The sequence below is a fragment of the Carassius carassius genome, chromosome 9, assembly GCF_963082965.1.
Source record: "Carassius carassius chromosome 9, fCarCar2.1, whole genome shotgun sequence".
In the NCBI taxonomy this organism is placed as follows: Eukaryota; Metazoa; Chordata; class Actinopteri; order Cypriniformes; family Cyprinidae; genus Carassius; species Carassius carassius.
This window is the reverse complement of record NC_081763.1, coordinates 2,212,501-2,230,000: the sequence shown is the minus strand read 5'-3', so window position 1 is coordinate 2,230,000 and position 17,500 is coordinate 2,212,501. Positions and strand designations below refer to the sequence as shown.

The 17,500-nt window shown below is 38.7% G+C and overlaps 14 non-coding genes and 1 pseudogene across 14 annotated transcripts; all 15 read left to right on the top strand.

The window, feature by feature from the left end:
- The first annotated feature begins 310 nt into the window (after window positions 1-310).
- LOC132151014 (5S ribosomal RNA) lies at window positions 311-429 on the top strand. The gene has a single exon (XR_009436181.1). It is a non-coding gene; the product is annotated as a 5S ribosomal RNA (ribosomal RNA).
- Window positions 430-1,032: 603 nt separating this feature from the next.
- Window positions 1,033-1,151, top strand: LOC132150938 (5S ribosomal RNA). Its single transcript, XR_009436110.1, has one exon. It is a non-coding gene; the product is annotated as a 5S ribosomal RNA (ribosomal RNA).
- A 602-nt stretch (window positions 1,152-1,753) lies between these two features.
- Window positions 1,754-1,872, top strand: LOC132150520 (5S ribosomal RNA). The gene has a single exon (XR_009435749.1). It is a non-coding gene; the product is annotated as a 5S ribosomal RNA (ribosomal RNA).
- A 460-nt stretch (window positions 1,873-2,332) lies between these two features.
- Window positions 2,333-2,441, top strand: LOC132150724 (5S ribosomal RNA; annotated as a pseudogene).
- Window positions 2,442-3,186: 745 nt separating this feature from the next.
- Window positions 3,187-3,305, top strand: LOC132151187 (5S ribosomal RNA). The gene has a single exon (XR_009436344.1). It is a non-coding gene; the product is annotated as a 5S ribosomal RNA (ribosomal RNA).
- A 604-nt stretch (window positions 3,306-3,909) lies between these two features.
- LOC132151176 (5S ribosomal RNA) lies at window positions 3,910-4,028 on the top strand. The gene has a single exon (XR_009436333.1). It is a non-coding gene; the product is annotated as a 5S ribosomal RNA (ribosomal RNA).
- A 470-nt stretch (window positions 4,029-4,498) lies between these two features.
- On the top strand, window positions 4,499-4,617 carry LOC132151013 (5S ribosomal RNA). The gene has a single exon (XR_009436180.1). It is a non-coding gene; the product is annotated as a 5S ribosomal RNA (ribosomal RNA).
- Window positions 4,618-5,219: 602 nt separating this feature from the next.
- On the top strand, window positions 5,220-5,338 carry LOC132150223 (5S ribosomal RNA). Its single transcript, XR_009435462.1, has one exon. It is a non-coding gene; the product is annotated as a 5S ribosomal RNA (ribosomal RNA).
- Window positions 5,339-6,753: 1,415 nt separating this feature from the next.
- On the top strand, window positions 6,754-6,872 carry LOC132151032 (5S ribosomal RNA). The gene has a single exon (XR_009436198.1). It is a non-coding gene; the product is annotated as a 5S ribosomal RNA (ribosomal RNA).
- A 1,759-nt stretch (window positions 6,873-8,631) lies between these two features.
- Window positions 8,632-8,750, top strand: LOC132151031 (5S ribosomal RNA). Its single transcript, XR_009436197.1, has one exon. It is a non-coding gene; the product is annotated as a 5S ribosomal RNA (ribosomal RNA).
- Window positions 8,751-9,509: 759 nt separating this feature from the next.
- LOC132150957 (5S ribosomal RNA) lies at window positions 9,510-9,628 on the top strand. Its single transcript, XR_009436128.1, has one exon. It is a non-coding gene; the product is annotated as a 5S ribosomal RNA (ribosomal RNA).
- Window positions 9,629-10,378: 750 nt separating this feature from the next.
- LOC132150277 (5S ribosomal RNA) lies at window positions 10,379-10,497 on the top strand. Its single transcript, XR_009435514.1, has one exon. It is a non-coding gene; the product is annotated as a 5S ribosomal RNA (ribosomal RNA).
- Window positions 10,498-11,391: 894 nt separating this feature from the next.
- On the top strand, window positions 11,392-11,510 carry LOC132150297 (5S ribosomal RNA). Its single transcript, XR_009435534.1, has one exon. It is a non-coding gene; the product is annotated as a 5S ribosomal RNA (ribosomal RNA).
- An 84-nt stretch (window positions 11,511-11,594) lies between these two features.
- Window positions 11,595-11,713, top strand: LOC132150296 (5S ribosomal RNA). The gene has a single exon (XR_009435533.1). It is a non-coding gene; the product is annotated as a 5S ribosomal RNA (ribosomal RNA).
- Window positions 11,714-12,171: 458 nt separating this feature from the next.
- On the top strand, window positions 12,172-12,290 carry LOC132150112 (5S ribosomal RNA). Its single transcript, XR_009435357.1, has one exon. It is a non-coding gene; the product is annotated as a 5S ribosomal RNA (ribosomal RNA).
- Window positions 12,291-17,500: the final 5,210 nt, after the last annotated feature.

The window sequence follows — 17,500 nt, the reverse complement described above, 5'->3', positions numbered from 1 at the left end:
CCACGTTAGTACTTTTGGATTTTTTCAGTAATTATCTAATAGGGCTGGTTAGTACTTTTGGAAATTTTCAGTAATTGTCCAATAATCTTGCAAAAAAAAAAAAAAAGAGTCAATGCCCGATCTCAGAATGTAAGCAGGTTTGGGCCAGGTTAGTACTTTTGGATTTTTTCAGTAATTATCTAATAGGCCTGGTTACTACTTTTGGGAATACCAGGTGCTGTAAGCTTTTGGGTTTCCTTTCCTACTTATATAATGCACTGGCGATTATAGTGGCTGATCTTTAAATAGCCCTCTCTTTGCAGCCTCCTTTGCTTACGGCCATACCAACCTGGCTATGCCCGATCTCGTCTGATCTCGGAAGCTAAGCAGGTTTGGGCCTGGTTAGTACTTGGATGGGAGACCGCCTGGGAATACCAGGTGCTGTAGGCTTTTGGCTTTCCTTCCCTACTTATATAAAGCACTGGCGATTATAGTGGCTGATCTTTAAATAGCCCTCTCTTTGCAGCCTCTTTCGCTTATGGGCATACCATCCTGGCTATGCCCGATCTCAACTGATCTCCAAATCTAAGCAGGTTTGGGCCAGGTTAGTACTTTTGGATTTTTTCAGTAATTATCTAATAGGGCTGGTTAGTACTTTTGGAAATTTTCACTAATTGTCCAATAATCTTGCAAAAAAAAAAAAGAGAGTCAATGCCCGATCTCAGAATGTAAGCAGGTTTGGGCCAGGTTAGTACTTTTGGTTTTTTTTAGTAAATATCGAATAGGCCTGGTTAGTACTTTTGGGAATTTTCACTAATTGTTCAATAATCTTGCAAAAAAAAAAAAAAAGAGTCAATGCCCGATCTCAGAATGTAAGCAGGTTTGGGCCAGGTTAGTACTTTTGGATTTTTTCAGTAATTATCTAATAGGCCTGGTTAGTACTTTTGGGAATACCAGGTGCTGTAAGCTTTTGGGTTTCCTTCCCTACTTATATAATGCACTGGCGATTATAGTGGCTGATCTTTAAATAGCCCTCTCTTTGCAGCCTCCTTCGCTTACAGCCATACCAACCTGGCTATGCCCGATCTCGTCTGATCTCGGAAGCTAAGCAGGTTTGGGCCTGGTTAGTACTTGGATGGGAGACCGTCTGGGAATACCAGGTGCTGTAAGCTTTTGGGTTTCCTTCCCTACTTATATAAAGCACTGGCGATTATAGTGGCTGATCTTTAAATAGCCCTCTCTTTGCAGCCTCCTTCGCTTATGGCCATACCATCCTGGCTATGCCTGATCTCAACTGATCTCCAAATCTAAGCAGGTTTGGGCCAGGTTAGTACTTTTGGATTTTTTCAGTAATTATCTAATAGGCCTGGTTAGTACTTTTGGAAATTTTCACTAATTGTCCAATAATCTTGCAAAAAAAAAAAAGAGTCAATGCCCGATCTCAGAATGTAAGCAGGTTTGGGCCAGGTTAGTACTTTTGGATTTTTTCAGTAATTATCTAATAGGCCTGGTTAGTACTTTTGGAAATTTTCACTAATTGTCCAATAATCTTGCAAAAAAAAAAAAAAAAGAGTCAATGCCCGATCTCAGAATGTAAGCAGGTTTGGGCCAGGTTAGTACTTTTGGATTTTTTCAGTAATTATCTAATAGGCCTGGTTAGTACTTTTGGGAATACCAGGTGCTGTAAGCTTTTGGGTTTCCTTCCCTACTTATATAATGCACTGGCGATTATAGTGGCTGATCTTTAAATAGCCCTCTCTTTGCAGCCTCCTTCGCTTACGGCCATAGCAACCTGGCTATGCCCGATCTCGTCTGATCTCGGAAGCTAAGCAGGTTTGGGCCTGGTTAGTACTTGGATGGGAGACCGCCTGGGAATACCAGGTGTTGTCAGCTTTTGGGTTTCCTTCCCTACTTATATAAAGCACTGGCGATTATAGTGGCTGATCTTTAAATAGCCCTCTTTTTGCAGCCTCCTTCGCTTATGGCCATACCATCCTGGCTATGCCTGCTCTCAACTGATCTCCAAATCTAAGCAGGTTTGGGCCACGTTAGTACTTTTGGATTTTTTCAGTAATTATCTAATAGGGCTGGTTAGTACTTTTGGAAATTTTCAGTAATTGTCCAATAATCTTGCAAAAAAAAAAAAAAAGAGTCAATGCCCGATCTCAGAATGTAAGCAGGTTTGGGCCAGGTTAGTACTTTTGGATTTTTTCAGTAATTATCTAATAGGCCTGGTTACTACTTTTGGGAATACCAGGTGCTGTAAGCTTTTGGGTTTCCTTTCCTACTTATATAATGCACTGGCGATTATAGTGGCTGATCTTTAAATAGCCCTCTCTTTGCAGCCTCCTTCGCTTACGGCCATAGCAACCTGGCTATGTCTGATCTCGGAAGCTAAGCAGGTTTGGGCCTGGTTAGTACTTGGATGGGAGACCGCCTGGGAATACCAGGTGTTGTAAGCTTTTGGGTTTCCTTCCCTACTTATATAAAGCACTGGCTATTATAGTGGCTGATCTTTAAATAGCCCTCTTTTTGCAGCCTCCTTCGCTTATGGCCATACCATCCTGGCTATGCCTGCTCTCAACTGATCTCCAAATCTAAGCAGGTTTGGGCCAGGTTAGTACTTTTGGATTTTTTCAGTAATTATCTAATAGGCCTGGTTAGTACTTTTGGAAATTTTCACTAATTGTCCAATAATCTTGCAAAAAAAAAAAAACAGAGTCAATGCCCGATCTCAGAATGTAAGCAGGTTTGGGCCAGGTTTGTACTTTTGGATTTTTTCAGTAATTATCTAATAGGCCTGGTTAGTACTTTTGGAAATTTTCACTAATTGTCCAATAATCTTGCAAAAAAAAAAAAAAGAGTCAATGCCCGATCTCAGAATGTAAGCAGGTTTGGGCCAGGTTAGTACTTTTGGATTTTTTCAGTAAATATCGAATAGGCCTGGTTAGTACTTTTGGGAATTTTCACTAATTGTCCAATAATCTTGCAAAAAAAAAAAAAGAGTCAATGCCCGATCTCAGAATGTAAGCAGGTTTGGGCCAGGTTAGTACTTTTGGATTTTTTCAGTAATTATCTAATAGGCCTGGTTAGTACTTTTGGGAATACCAGGTGCTGTAAGCTTTTGGGTTTCCTTTCCTACTTATATAATGCACTGGCGATTATAGTGGCTGATCTTTAAATAGCCCTCTCTTTGCAGCCTCCTTTGCTTACGGCCATACCAACCTGGCTATGCCCGATCTCGTCTGATCTCGGAAGCTAAGCAGGTTTGGGCCTGGTTAGTACTTGAATGGGAGACCGCCTGGGAATACCAGGTGCTGTAGGCTTTTGGGTTTCCTTCCCTACTTATATAAAGCACTGGCGATTATAGTGGCTGATCTTTAAATAGCCCTCTCTTTGCAGCCTCCTTCGCTTATGGGCATACCATCCTGGCTATGCCCGATCTCAACTGATCTCCAAATCTAAGCAGGTTTGGGCCAGGTTAGTACTTTTGGATTTTTTCAGTAATTATCTAATAGGGCTGGTTAGTACTTTTGGAAATTTTCACTAATTGTCCAATAATCTTGCAAAAAAAAAAAAAAAGAGTCAATGCCCGATCTCAGAATGTAAGCAGGTTTGGGCCAGGTTAGTACTTTTGGATTTTTTCAGTAAATATCGAATAGGCCTGGTTAGTACTTTTGGGAATTTTCACTAATTGTCCAATAATCTTGCAAAAAAAAAAAAAAAGAGTCAATGCCCGATCTCAGAATGTAAGCAGGTTTGGGCCAGGTTAGTACTTTTGGATTTTTTCAGTAATTATCTAATAGGCCTGGTTAGTACTTTTGGGAATACCAGGTGCTGTAAGCTTTTGGGTTTCCTTCCCTACTTATATAATGCACTGGCGATTATAGTGGCTGATCTTTAAATAGCCCTCTCTTTGCAGCCTCCTTCGCTTACAGCCATACCAACCTGGCTATGCCCGATCTCGTCTGATCTCGGAAGCTAAACAGGTTTGGGCCTGGTTAGTACTTGGATGGGAGACCGTCTGGGAATACCAGGTGCTGTAAGCTTTTGGGTTTCCTTCCCTAGTTATATAAAGCACTGGCGATTATAGTGGCTGATCTTTAAATAGCCCTCTCTTTGCAGCCTCCTTCGCTTATGGCCATACCATCCTGGCTATGCCTGATCTCAACTGATCTCCAAATCTAAGCAGGTTTGGGCCAGGTTAGTACTTTTTGATTTTTTCAGTTATTATCTAATAGGCCTGGTTAGTACTTTTGGAAATTTTCACTAATTGTCCAATAATCTTGCAAAAAAAAAAAAAGAGTCAATGCCCGATATCAGAATGTAAGCAGGTTTGGGCCAGGTTAGTACTTTTGGATTTTTTCAGTAATTATCTAATAGGCCTGGTTAGTACTTTTGGGAATACCAGGTGCTGTAAGCTTTTGGGTTTCCTTTCCTACTTATATAATGCACTGGCGATTATAGTGGCTGATCTTTAAATAGCCCTCTCTTTGCAGCCTCCTTTGCAGCCTCCTTTGCTTACGGCCATACCAACCTGGCTATGCCCGATCTCGTCTGATCTCGGAAGCTAAGCAGGTTTGGGCCTGGTTAGTACTTGGATGGGAGACCGCCTGGGAATACCAGGTGCTGTAGGCTTTTGGCTTTCCTTCCCTACTTATATAAAGCACTGGCGATTATAGTGGCTGATCTTTAAATAGCCCTCTCTTTGCAGCCTCTTTCGCTTATGGGCATACCATCCTGGCTATGCCCGATCTCAACTGATCTCCAAATCTAAGCAGGTTTGGGCCAGGTTAGTACTTTTGGATTTTTTCAGTAATTATCTAATAGGGCTGGTTAGTACTTTTGGAAATTTTCACTAATTGTCCAATAATCTTGCAAAAAAAAAAAGAGAGTCAATGCCCGATCTCAGAATGTAAGCAGGTTTGGGCCAGGTTAGTACTTTTGGTCTTTTTTAGTAAATATCGAATAGGCCTGGTTAGTACTTTTGGGAATTTTCACTAATTGTCCAATAATCTTGCAAAAAAAAAAAAAAAGAGTCAATGCCCGATCTCAGAATGTAAGCAGGTTTGGGCCAGGTTAGTACTTTTGGATTTTTTCAGTAATTATCTAATAGGCCTGGTTAGTACTTTTGGGAATACCAGGTGCTGTAAGCTTTTGGGTTTCCTTCCCTACTTATATAATGCACTGGCGATTATAGTGGCTGATCTTTAAATAGCCCTCTCTTTGCAGCCTCCTTCGCTTACAGCCATACCAACCTGGCTATGCCCGATCTAGTCTGATCTCGGAAGCTAAGCAGGTTTGGGCCTGGTTAGTACTTGGATGGGAGACCGTCTGGGAATACCAGGTGCTGTAAGCTTTTGGGTTTCCTTCCCTACTTATATAAAGCACTGGCGATTATAGTGGCTGATCTTTAAATAGCCCTCTCTTTGCAGCCTCCTTCGCTTATGGCCATACCATCCTGGCTATGCCTGATCTCAACTGATCTCCAAATCTAAGCAGGTTTGGGCCAGCTTAGTACTTTTGGATTTTTTCAGTTATTATCTAATAGGCCTGGTTAGTACTTTTGGAAATTTTCACTAATTGTCCAATAATCTTGCAAAAAAAAAAAAAGAGTCAATGCCCGATCTCAGAATGTAAGCAGGTTTGGGCCAGGTTAGTACTTTTGGATTTTTTCAGTAATTATCTAATAGGCCTGGTTAGTACTTTTGGAAATTTTCACTAATTATCCAATAATCTTGCAAAAAAAAAAAAAAAAGAGTCAATGCCCGATCTCAGAATGTAAGCAGGTTTGGGCCAGGTTAGTACTTTTGGATTTTTTCAGTAATTATCTAATAGGCCTGGTTAGTACTTTTGGGAATACCAGGTGCTGTAAGCTTTTGGGTTTCCTTCCCTACTTATATAATGCACTGGCGATTATAGTGGCTGATCTTTAAATAGCCCTCTCTTTGCAGCCTCCTTCGCTTATGGCCATACCATCCTGGCTATGCCCGATCTCAACTGATCTCCAAATCTAAGCAGGTTTGGGCCAGGTTAGTACTTTTGGATTTTTTCAGTAATTATCTAATAGGCCTGGTTAGTACTTTTGGAAATTTTCACTAATTGTCCGATAATCTTGCAAAAAAAAAAAAAAAAGAGTCGATGCCCGATCTCAGAATGTAAGCAGGTTTGGGCCAGGTTAGTACTTTTTGATTTTTTCAATAATTATCTAATAGGCCTGGTTAGTACTTTAGGAAATTTTCACTAATTGTCCAATAATCTTGCAAAAAAAAAAAAAAAAAAAGAGTCAATGCCCGATCTCAGAATGTAAGCAGGTTTGGGCCAGGTTAGTACTTTTGGATTTTTTCAGTAATTATCTAATAGGCCTGGTTAGTACTTTTGGAAATTTTCACTTATTGTCCAATAATCTTGCAAAAAAAAGAAAAAAGAGTCAATGCCCGATCTCAGAATGTAAGCAGGTTTGGGCCAGGTTAGTACTTTTGGATTTTTTCAGTAAATATCTAATAGGCCTGGTTAGTACTTTTGGAAAAATTCACTAATTGTCCAATAATCTTGTAAAAAAACAAAAAAGAGTCAATGCCCGATCTCAGAATGTAAGCAGGTTTGGGCCAGGTTAGTACTTTTGGATTTTTTCAGTAATTATATAATAGGCCTGGTTAGTACTTTTGGGAATACCAGGTGCTGTAAGCTTTTGGGTTTCCTTCCCTACTTATATAATGCACTGGCGATTATAGTGGCTGATCTTTAAATAGCCCTCTCTTTGCAGCCTCCTTCGCTTACGGCCATTCCAACCTGGCTGTGCCCGATCTCGTCTGATCTCGGAAGCTAAGCAGGTTTGGGCCTGGTTAGTACTTGGATGGGAGACCGCCTGGGAATACCAGGTGCTGTAAGCTTTTGGGTTTCCTTCCCTACTTATATAAAGCACTGGCGATTATAGTGGCTGATCTTTAAATAGCCCTCTCTTTGCAGCCTCCTTCGCTTATGGCCATACCATCCTGGCTATGCCCGATCTCAACTGATCTCCAAATCTAAGTAGGTTTGGGCCAGGTTAGTACTTTTGGTTTTTTCAGTAATTATCTATTAGGCCTTATTAGTACTTTAGGAAATGTTCACTAATTGTCCAATAATCTTGCAAAAAAAAAAAAAAAAAAAAAAGAGCCAATGCCCGATCTCGGAATGTAAGCAGGTTTGGGCCAGGTTAGTACTTTTGGATTTTTTCAATAATTATCTAATAGGCCTGGTTAGTACTTTTGGAAATTTTTAAAGCACTGGCGATTATAGTGGCTGATCTTTAAATAGCCCTCTCTTTGCAGCCTCCTTCGCTTATGGCCATACCATCCTGGCTATGCCTGATCTCAACTGATCTCCAAATCTAAGCAGGTTTGGGCCAGCTTAGTACTTTTGGATTTTTTCAGTTATTATCTAATAGGCCTGGTTAGTACTTTTGGAAATTTTCACTAATTGTCCAATAATCTTGCAAAAAAAAAAAAGAGTCAATGCCCGATCTCAGAATGTAAGCAGGTTTGGGCCAGGTTAGTACTTTTGGATTTTTTCAGTAATTATCTAATAGGCCTGGTTAGTACTTTTGGAAATTTTCACTAATTATCCAATAATCTTGCAAAAAAAAAAAAAAAAAGAGTCAATGCCCGATCTCAGAATGTAAGCAGGTTTGGGCCAGGTTAGTACTTTTGGATTTTTTCAGTAATTATCTAATAGGCCTGGTTAGTACTTTTGGGAATACCAGGTGCTGTAAGCTTTTGGGTTTCCTTCCCTACTTATATAATGCACTGGCGATTATAGTGGCTGATCTTTAAATAGCCCTCTCTTTGCAGCCTCCTTCGCTTATGGCCATACCATCCTGGCTATGCCCGATCTCAACTGATCTCCAAATCTAAGCAGGTTTGGGCCAGGTTAGTACTTTTGGATTTTTTCAGTAATTATCTAATAGGCCTGGTTAGTACTTTTGGAAATTTTCACTAATTGTCCGATAATCTTGCAAAAAAAAAAAAAAAAGAGTCGATGCCCGATCTCAGAATGTAAGCAGGTTTGGGCCAGGTTAGTACTTTTTGATTTTTTCAATAATTATCTAATAGGCCTGGTTAGTACTTTATGAAATTTTCACTAATTGTCCAATAATCTTGCAAAAAAAAAAAAAAAAAAAGAGTCAATGCCCGATCTCAGAATGTAAGCAGGTTTGGGCCAGGTTAGTACTTTTGGATTTTTTCAGTATTTATCTAATAGGCCTGGTTAGTACTTTTGGAAATTTTCACTTATTGTCCAATAATCTTGCAAAAAAAAGAAAAAAGAGTCAATGCCCGATCTCAGAATGTAAGCAGGTTTGGGCCAGGTTAGTACTTTTGGATTTTTTCAGTAAATATCTAATAGGCCTGGTTAGTACTTTTGGAAAAATTCACTAATTGTCCAATAATCTTGTAAAAAAACAAAAAAGAGTCAATGCCCGATCTCAGAATGTAAGCAGGTTTGGGCCAGGTTAGTACTTTTGGATTTTTTCAGTAATTATATAATAGGCCTGGTTAGTACTTTTGGGAATACCAGGTGCTGTAAGCTTTTGGGTTTCCTTCCCTACTTATATAATGCACTGGCGATTATAGTGGCTGATCTTTAAATAGCCCTCTCTTTGCAGCCTCCTTCGCTTACGGCCATTCCAACCTGGCTGTGCCCGATCTCGTCTGATCTCGGAAGCTAAGCAGGTTTGGGCCTGGTTAGTACTTGGATGGGAGACCGCCTGGGAATACCAGGTGCTGTAAGCTTTTGGGTTTCCTTCCCTACTTATATAAAGCACTGGCGATTATAGTGGCTGATCTTTAAATAGCCCTCTCTTTGCAGCCTCCTTCGCTTATGGCCATACCATCCTGGCTATGCCCGATCTCAACTGATCTCCAAATCTAAGTAGGTTTGGGCCAGGTTAGTACTTTTGGTTTTTTCAGTAATTATCTATTAGGCCTTATTAGTACTTTAGGAAATGTTCACTAATTGTCCAATAATCTTGCAAAAAAAAAAAAAAAAAAAAAAGAGTCAATGCCCGATCACGGAATGTAAGCAGGTTTGGGCCAGGTTAGTACTTTTGGATTTTTTCAATAATTATCTAATAGGCCTGGTTAGTACTTTAGGAAATTTTCACTAATTGTCCAATAATCTTGCAAAAAAAAAAAAAAGAGTCAATGCCCGATCTCGGAATGTAAGCAGGTTTGGGCCAGGTTAGTACTTTTGGATTTTTTCAATAATTATCTAATAGGCCTGGTTAGTACTTTAGGAAATTTTCACTAATCGTCCAATAATCTTGCAAAAAAAAAGAAAAAAAAAAAGAGTCAATGCCCGATCTCAGAATGTAAGCAGGTTTGGGCCAGGTTAGTACTTTTGAATTATTTCAGTAATTATCTAATAGGCCTGGTTAGTACTTTTGGGAATACCAGGTGCTGTAAGCTTTTGGGTTTCCTTCCCTACTTATATAATGCACTGGCGATTATAGTGGCTGATCTTTAAATAGCCCTCTCTTTGCAGCCTCCTTCGCTTATGGCCATACCAACCTGGCTATGCCCGATCTCGTCTGATCTCGGAAGCTAAGCAGGTTTGGGCCTGGTTAGTACTTGGATGGGAGACCGCCTGGGAATACCAGGTGCTGTAAGCTTTTGGGTTTCCTTCCCTACTTATATAAAGCACTGGCGATTATAGTGGCTGATCTTTAAATAGCCCTCTCTTTGCAGCCTCCTTCGCTTATGGCCATACCATCCTGGCTATGCCCGATCTCCACTGATCTCCAAATCTAAGCAGGTTTGGGCCAGGTTAGTACTTTTGGATTTTTTCAGTAGTTATCTAATTGGCCTGGTTAGTACTTTTGGAAATGTTCACTAATTGTCCAATAATCTTGCAAAAAAAAAAAAAAAAAAAGAGTCAATGCCCGATCTCAGAATGTAAGCAGGTTTGGGCCAGGTTAGTAATTTTGGAATTTTTCAATAATTATCTAATAGGCCTGGTTAGTACTTTAGGAAATTTTCACTAATTGTCCAATAATCTTGCAAAAAAAAAAAAAAGAGTCAATGCCCGATCTCAGAATGTAAGCAGGTTTGGGCCAGGTTAGTACTTTTGGATTTTTTCAGTAATTATCTAATAGGCCTGGTTAGTACTTTAGGAAATTTTCACTAATTGTCCAATAATCTTGCATATAAAAAAAAAAGAGTCAATGCCCGATCTCAGAATGTAAGCAGGTTTGGGCCAGGTTAGTACTTTTGGATTATTTCAGTAATTATCTAATAGGCCTGGTTAGTACTTTTGGGAATACCAGGTGCTGTAAGCTTTTGGGTTTCCTTCCCTACTTATATAATGCACTGGCGATTATAGTGGCTGATCTTTAAATAGCCCTCTCTTTGCAGCCTCCTTCGCTTACGGCCATTCCAACCTGGCTATGCCCGATCTCGTCTGATCTCGGAAGCTAAGCAGGTTTGGGCCTGGTTAGTACTTGGATGGGAGACCGCCTGGGAATACCAGGTGATGTAAGCTTTTGGGTTTCCTTCCCTACTTATATAAAGCACTGGCGATTATAGTGGCTGATCTTTAAATAGCCCTCTCTTTGCAGCCTCTTTCGCTTATGGCCATACCATCCTGGCTATGCCCGATCCAAACTGATCTCCAAATCTAAGCAGGTTTGAGCCAGGTTAGTACTTTTGGATTTTTTCAGTAATTATCTAATAGGCCTGGTTAGTACTTTTGGAAATGTTCACTAATTGTCCAATAATCTTGCAAAAAAAAAAAAAAAGAGTCAATGCCCGATCTCAGAATGTAAGCAGGTTTGGGTCAGGTTAGTAATTTTGGAATTTTTCAATAATTATCTAATAGGCCTGGTTAGTACTTTAGGAAATTTTAACGAATTGTCCAATAATCTTGCAAAAAAAAAAAAAGAGTCAATGCCCGATCTCAGAATGTAAGCAGGTTTGGGCCAGGTTAGTACTTTTGGATTTTTTCAGTAATTATCTAATAGGCCTGGTTAGTACTTTTAGAAATTTTCACTTATTGTCCAATAATCTTGCAAAAAAAAAAAAAAAAAAGAGTCAATGCCCGATCTCAGAATGTAAGCAGGTTTGGGCCAGGTTAGTACTTTTGGATTTTTTCAGTAATTATCTAATAGGCCTGGTTAGTACTTTTGGAAATTTTCACTAATTGTCCAATAATCTTGTAAAAAAAAAAAAAAAAGAGTCAATGCCCGATCTCAGAATGTAAGCAGGTTTGGGCCAGGTTAGTACTTTTGGATTTTTTCAGTAATTATCTAATAGGCCTGGTTAGTACTTTTGGGAATACCAGGTGCTGTAAGCTTTTGGGTTTCCTTCCCTACTTATATAAAGCACTGGCGATTATAGTGGCTGATCTTTAAATAGCCCTCTCTTTGCAGCCTCCATCGCTTACGGCCATACCAACCTGGCTATGCCCGATCTCGTCTGATCTCGGAAGCTAAGCAGGTTTGGTCCTGGTTAGTACTTGGATGGGAGACCGCCTGGGAATACCAGGTGCTGTAAGATTTTGGGTTTCCTTCCCTACTTATATAAAGCACTGGCGATTATAGTGGCTGATCTTTAAATAGCCCTCTCTTTGCAGCCTCCATCGCTTACGGCCATACCAACCTGGCTATGCCCGATCTCGTCTGATCTCGGAAGCTAAGCAGGTTTGGTCCTGGTTAGTACTTGGATGGGAGACCGCCTGGGAATACCAGGTGCTGTAAGATTTTGGGTTTCCTTCCCTACTTATATAAAGCACTGGCGATTATAGTGGCTGATCTTTAAATAGCCCTCTCTTTGCAGCCTCCTTCGCTTTTGGCCATACCATCCTGGCTATGCCTGATCTCAACTGATCTCCAAATCTAAGCAGGTTTGGGCCAGGTTAGTACTTTTGGATTTTTCAGTAATAATCTAATAGGCCTGGTTAGTACTTTTGGAAATTTTCACTAATTGTCCAATAATCTTGCAAAAAAAAAAAAAAGAGTCAATGCCCGATCTCAGAATGTAAGCAGGTTTGGGCCAGGTTAGTACTTTTGGATTTTTTCAGTAATTATCAAATAGGCCTGGTTAGTACTTTTGGGAATACCAGGTGCTGTAAGCTTTTGGGCTTCCTTCCCTACTTATATAATGCACTGGCGATTATAGTGGATGATCTTTAAATAGCCCTCTCTTTGCAACCTCCTTCGCTTACGGCCATACCAACCTGGCTATGCCCGATCTCGTCTGATCTCGGAAGCTAAGCAGGTTTGGGCCTGGTTAGTACTTGGATTGGAGACTGCCTGGGAATACCAGGTGCTGTAAGCTTTTGGGTTTCCTTCCCTACTTATATCAAGCATTGGCGATTATAGTGGCTGATCTTTAAATAGCCCTCTCTTTGCAGCCTCCTTCGCTTATGGCCATACCATCCTGTCTATGCCCGATCTCAACTGATCTCCAAATCTAAGCAGGTTTGGGCCAGGTTAGTACTTTTGGATTTTTTCAGTAATTATCTAATAGGCCTGGTTAGTACTTTAGGAAATTTTCACTAATTGTCCATTAATCTTGAAAAAAAAAAAAAAAAGAGTCAATGCCCGATCTCAGAATGTAAGCAGGTTTGGGCCAGGTTAGTACTTTTGGATTTTTTCAGTAATTATCTAAAAGGCCTGGTTAGTACTTTTGGGAATACCAGGTGCTGTAAGCTTTTAGGTTTTCTTCCCTACTTATATAATGCACTGGCGATTATAGTGGCTGATCTTTAAATAGCCCTCTCTTTGCAGCCTCCTTCGCTTACGGCCATACCAGCCTGAGCACACTAGAGGCACTAGTGAGCAAACAGGAAGTGATTGTGCCAGAGAGGGGTGAGGGAGGCTCACCCAAACTTTTTGTGTTTTGTTATTTTGGTTTGGTTAAAATAAGTGTTTTTGTTTGTAGTATTTTGTTATTTTTGTTTTATTTGTGTCCTCCCAACAGCTCTGCTGTTTGGGAGGGATCTGTCGGGGTTTGTTTTATGTAAAATGGATAGATTAATGGCAACTGACATGGATTTGACACGAGGAACACGGAGGCAAGCAGAAAATGGACTGGGTTATCGACAAAGAGAAAAGGATTACAATGAAATAACTGATAAGAGGATTTACACAAAAGAAGCGACTGTGGTGGTGGATTTGTCGGAGGTACAAGACGGGAGAGCAGAGGATATTATAAAAGCACTAACAGAAAAGATTGAAGTAACAAGAATATTAGCAATACGACCTAAGCAGATGAGGGAATATGAGATTACATTGGAGCATGAAGAGGACACTGAGAAACTGGTTGATGGACTAACCATTAAAGGTAAAATTTGTGAAATCAAAAAGTTACACAACAGAGACTTTGTTGTCTCGTTCATGCATTTGCCTGCATACATAAATGACCATGAGATTTTAAATAAGCTTGAAGGATGGGGAGTAACACCCATTTCTCAAATAAGGAGGAGATTCTACTCGGGCACCCATATAGAAGATGGAACGAGGTTCTTAAGAGTGCGTTTTCCAAAGGAAGTGGCTTCTTTACCATACAGCACAAGGATGGAGACCGAGGGAGGCCCTCAATACTTTAGGGTGATACACAGTAAGCAGGTGAAGACCTGTAGACTGTGTATGAGCCCTGACCATATAATGAAGGACTGTCCGGACTTCAAATGTCACAAATGCGAGGAAAGAGGCCATTTCGCAAGAGACTGTACTGCGATAAGGTGCCCAGACTGTAAAATGACATTGGACAAATGTGAATGTTGGATGGACAATGAGCAACAGGAAGAGGATCAAGTGAGCGGGCAAATGCATGAGAATGATAATGAGGAGGAGCAACAGGAGGACGCAGAAAAATCCAAGGAAAAGAACATAGGAAATGGACATGAATTAACAACATCAACACAGGAAGAGGAAGAGACATGGACACCAATGCAGATAACGGCGAGTATACAGAATATACTAGACAAAGTGGAGGAGCAGGAAGCAGTCAACGAAGAAGGGGAGCTAGACATTGAGAGTGGAAACATCACGGATGGTGGGAGCACGGGGGCATCGAACAAAAGAAGAAGAGTGAAAAAGGTAACACCAAATATTGAAAAAGCAAGGAAAAGAGTGGTGAAGGAAGTGTTTACAGAAAATCAGGACAGTGGTGGACTTTTAGAAGAGGGAGAAGATATGGACTAATAAGATGGGTATTTTATCGTTTTTGTTTTACTTTATGGTGTTGAGAATTGTGTCCTTTAATGCAAGAGGATTATTGAATGTTTTGAAATTTGAAAAGATGAAAGAGTTGTGTAAAAATGATGATATGATTTTATTGCAAGAAACTAACTGGAAAGGAAATGTAATGGAAGATTTTAAAAGAAGGTGGGATGGGGAAATATTTTTTAGTAACGGGGAGAAAAGTTTGGGAGGAGGAGTGGCTATTTTGATTAAAAAAGGGAAAGCTACTATGACAAAACAAATCTATGATGATAAAAAAGGGAAATGTATTGCAGTAGAAATTGATTTTGAGGATGAAAAATTTATTGTAGTAAATATACATGCACCAAATGAGGAAAAGGATAAGAAAATGTATTTTAATGTTTTAAGAGACATAATAGAGAAATGGAAAAGGGTGGTGGTTGCAGGGGATTTTAATACTGTTTTTAGCAAAATAGACATGGCTAATGGGATGGTTTTTAGGACGGACGGTGGAAGGAAGGAACTTAAATTATTGATGGAAGAAAAAAATATGATTGATGTTTGGAGAGAAAGAAATGGAAAAAAGAGAGAATATTCCAGAAAACAGTTAGTTGGGAATTTTATGTGCCAAACTAGGATAGATTATTTTCTGAGCACAAGAAATTTGGATTGTTTTATTGATGATGTACTTTATAAAGAAACAACTTTAAGTGATCATAAAATGGTTTTAATGAGGATGGATTTTAAAAGGGAAACGAAAGGGCCTGGGGTATGGATTTTAAATACAGAAATCTTAAATCATGAAAGTTTTAAAAATGGGATAGAGAATTTATTAGATGAGGAAAAAAAAGATGCAATGTATTTAGAAGATAAAAGACAATGGTGGGAAAATGTGAAATTTGAAATAAAGAAATATTCAATTAATTTCTGTAATATACTGCAAAGGGTGAAAAGGACAAAGGAAAAAGAAATAAGAAGAACGTTAAAAGAAGAGTTAAACAAAAATGAAGTAAATGTGCAAAAAGTGTTTGAAATGGAGGAGAAGCTTAAAAAAATGGAGGAAGACAAATGCCAGGGAGCGATGTTGAGAAGTAAAGCTAAATACACAATAGAGGGGGAAAAATGTAACAGATTCTTTTTTAATCTCGAAAAAAGTAGGGGAAAAGCTGAAATGATCAAAGAGCTTAAAAACAGAGATGGCCAGTCGGTTTTTAATACAGGAGAGATTTTAAAAGAAATAGAGACTTTTTATGAAAAGCTTTTTAAATCAGAAGGGGTGGAGGAGGAGAAGGGAAATGTTTTGTTGCAAAGAATAACTAGGAAAGTTGGAGAAGAAGATAAAATAGACTGTGAAAAGGAGATAGAAATGGAAGAAATTATACAAGCTATAAACTCCCTAAGAGTAAAAAAGAGTCCAGGAATAGATGGTATTGGAAGTGAATTTTACAAAGTTTTTAAAGAAAAACTCAGTGTGATTTTAAAGGGGATTTATGATGATATTTTTAGGAAAGAAGGAGTCAATCCAAGAATGGGGTTAGGTTTAATGAAAATAATTTATAAGAAACAAGGTGATAAAACAAATTTGAAGAATTTTAGACCCATCACAATGCTAAATACTGATTTTAAGATTTTAGCTAAAGTTTTAGCTAACAGATTGAAGAATGTAATGCCAAGTATAATTGAAACTAATCAAGCATATGGTGTAAAAGGGAGGGACATAGCAGACATTACAAGTAGCATAAGAGACATAATAGGTTATATAAAAGAAAAGGAAAAGAAAGCATATGTTATAAGGTTGGATTTTGAAAAAGCATTTGATAGAGTGGAGCATAAATTCTTATTTTCTGTTTTAAAGAAGTTCGGTTTTGGGGAAAATTTTATTAAATGGATTGCAATTTTATACAAGGATATCTTAACGAAAGTAAAATGTAATGGATTTTTAAGTCAACCTTTTAAAGTTTTAAGGTCTATAAGGCAGGGGTGTCCGTTATCAGCACAGCTTTATTCTTTGGTGGCAGAACCTTTAGGACTTTTAATAAATAAGGAGGAAGGAATAAAAGGAATAAAAATGGAAGAGGAAGGGGAATTTAAGAAAATCTTTCAATACGCAGATGATACAACAATTGTGGTGGAAAATATGGAAAGCGTTAAAAAGGTTATGGAAAAAATTAAATACTATTGTGATGGGACGGGTGCAAAAATCAATGAAGAAAAAACTGTGTATATGAAATTTGGAGGGGTGGTGGATTTAGCAGGGGTGTTTAAGTTCATGGAGGTACAGGAAATAAAGATTTTAGGGGTGGTGTTAGCAAAGAATGAAAAAGTGGCAGTAGATAATATGTGGGAAGGGATAGTAGGTGGAATGGAGAGAAGGTTGATTTTTTGGAGGAACATGTTTTTAAGTTTGAGGGGGAAAATATTAATTGTGAATTTGTTAATGTTGTCTAAAATGTGGTATGTTTTACATGTGATGCCATTGCCAAACTGGGTTTTAAAAAGGATAAAGAAATGTGTTTTAGAGTTTTTATGGGATAAAAAGCCTCCAAGGATTGCTTATTTTACATTAATAGGGCAGCTGGATGAGGGAGGGATGGGTTTAGTGGATGTGGAACAAAAAATGAAAAGTATGAGGGTGAAAGTTGTTAAAAAATATCTGGATAGGACAAACAAAGCTGAATGGAAAAAAATGATGGGTTTTTATCTAAATAAATGTGGGAATTTTAAATTGGGGGATAATATTTTATGGATGAAACTCAAAAATTGGATGCTAGAGGGTATACCAGGATTTTATCAGGAAGTTTTAAGTGCTTGGAGACTTTTTTTAACAGAGGTTGATTTTAATCCGAGGGGGAGGGAAGTTGTTTTAAATCAACCTCTGTTTCTGAATGGAAAGATAAAGCTACAAGAGCAGGATATCTATTTTAAAAAATGGATGAAGGTGGGAATTTTAAAAATACGAGATGTTTTATGGGAATATAAAGAGGGATTTTTACCATTGCAGGTCATTATAGATGCTATGGAAGAGGAGAAGGAGGATTTTAATATGTCAGGTTTAAGAAGACAATATGAGGATGTAAAAAAGGCAATCCCAAGGCAATGGCTGGATGAAATAAGCAAAGGGGGGAGAAGCGAAAACAAAATGGATGTGTTTTTCAAATGGAAAGATAAGTGGTTTGACTTAAATTTGGGAACTGTTGGAATGTTTTACTGTTTTTTTAGAAATTCTGTTTTTAAAAAACCTATTGCTAATGTATTTTGGATGAGGCATTTTAATGAAGTCAAAGAGAAAGATATTTGGAAGATCCTAAAATGGCAATGTTTGGATGTGGAACTAGAATG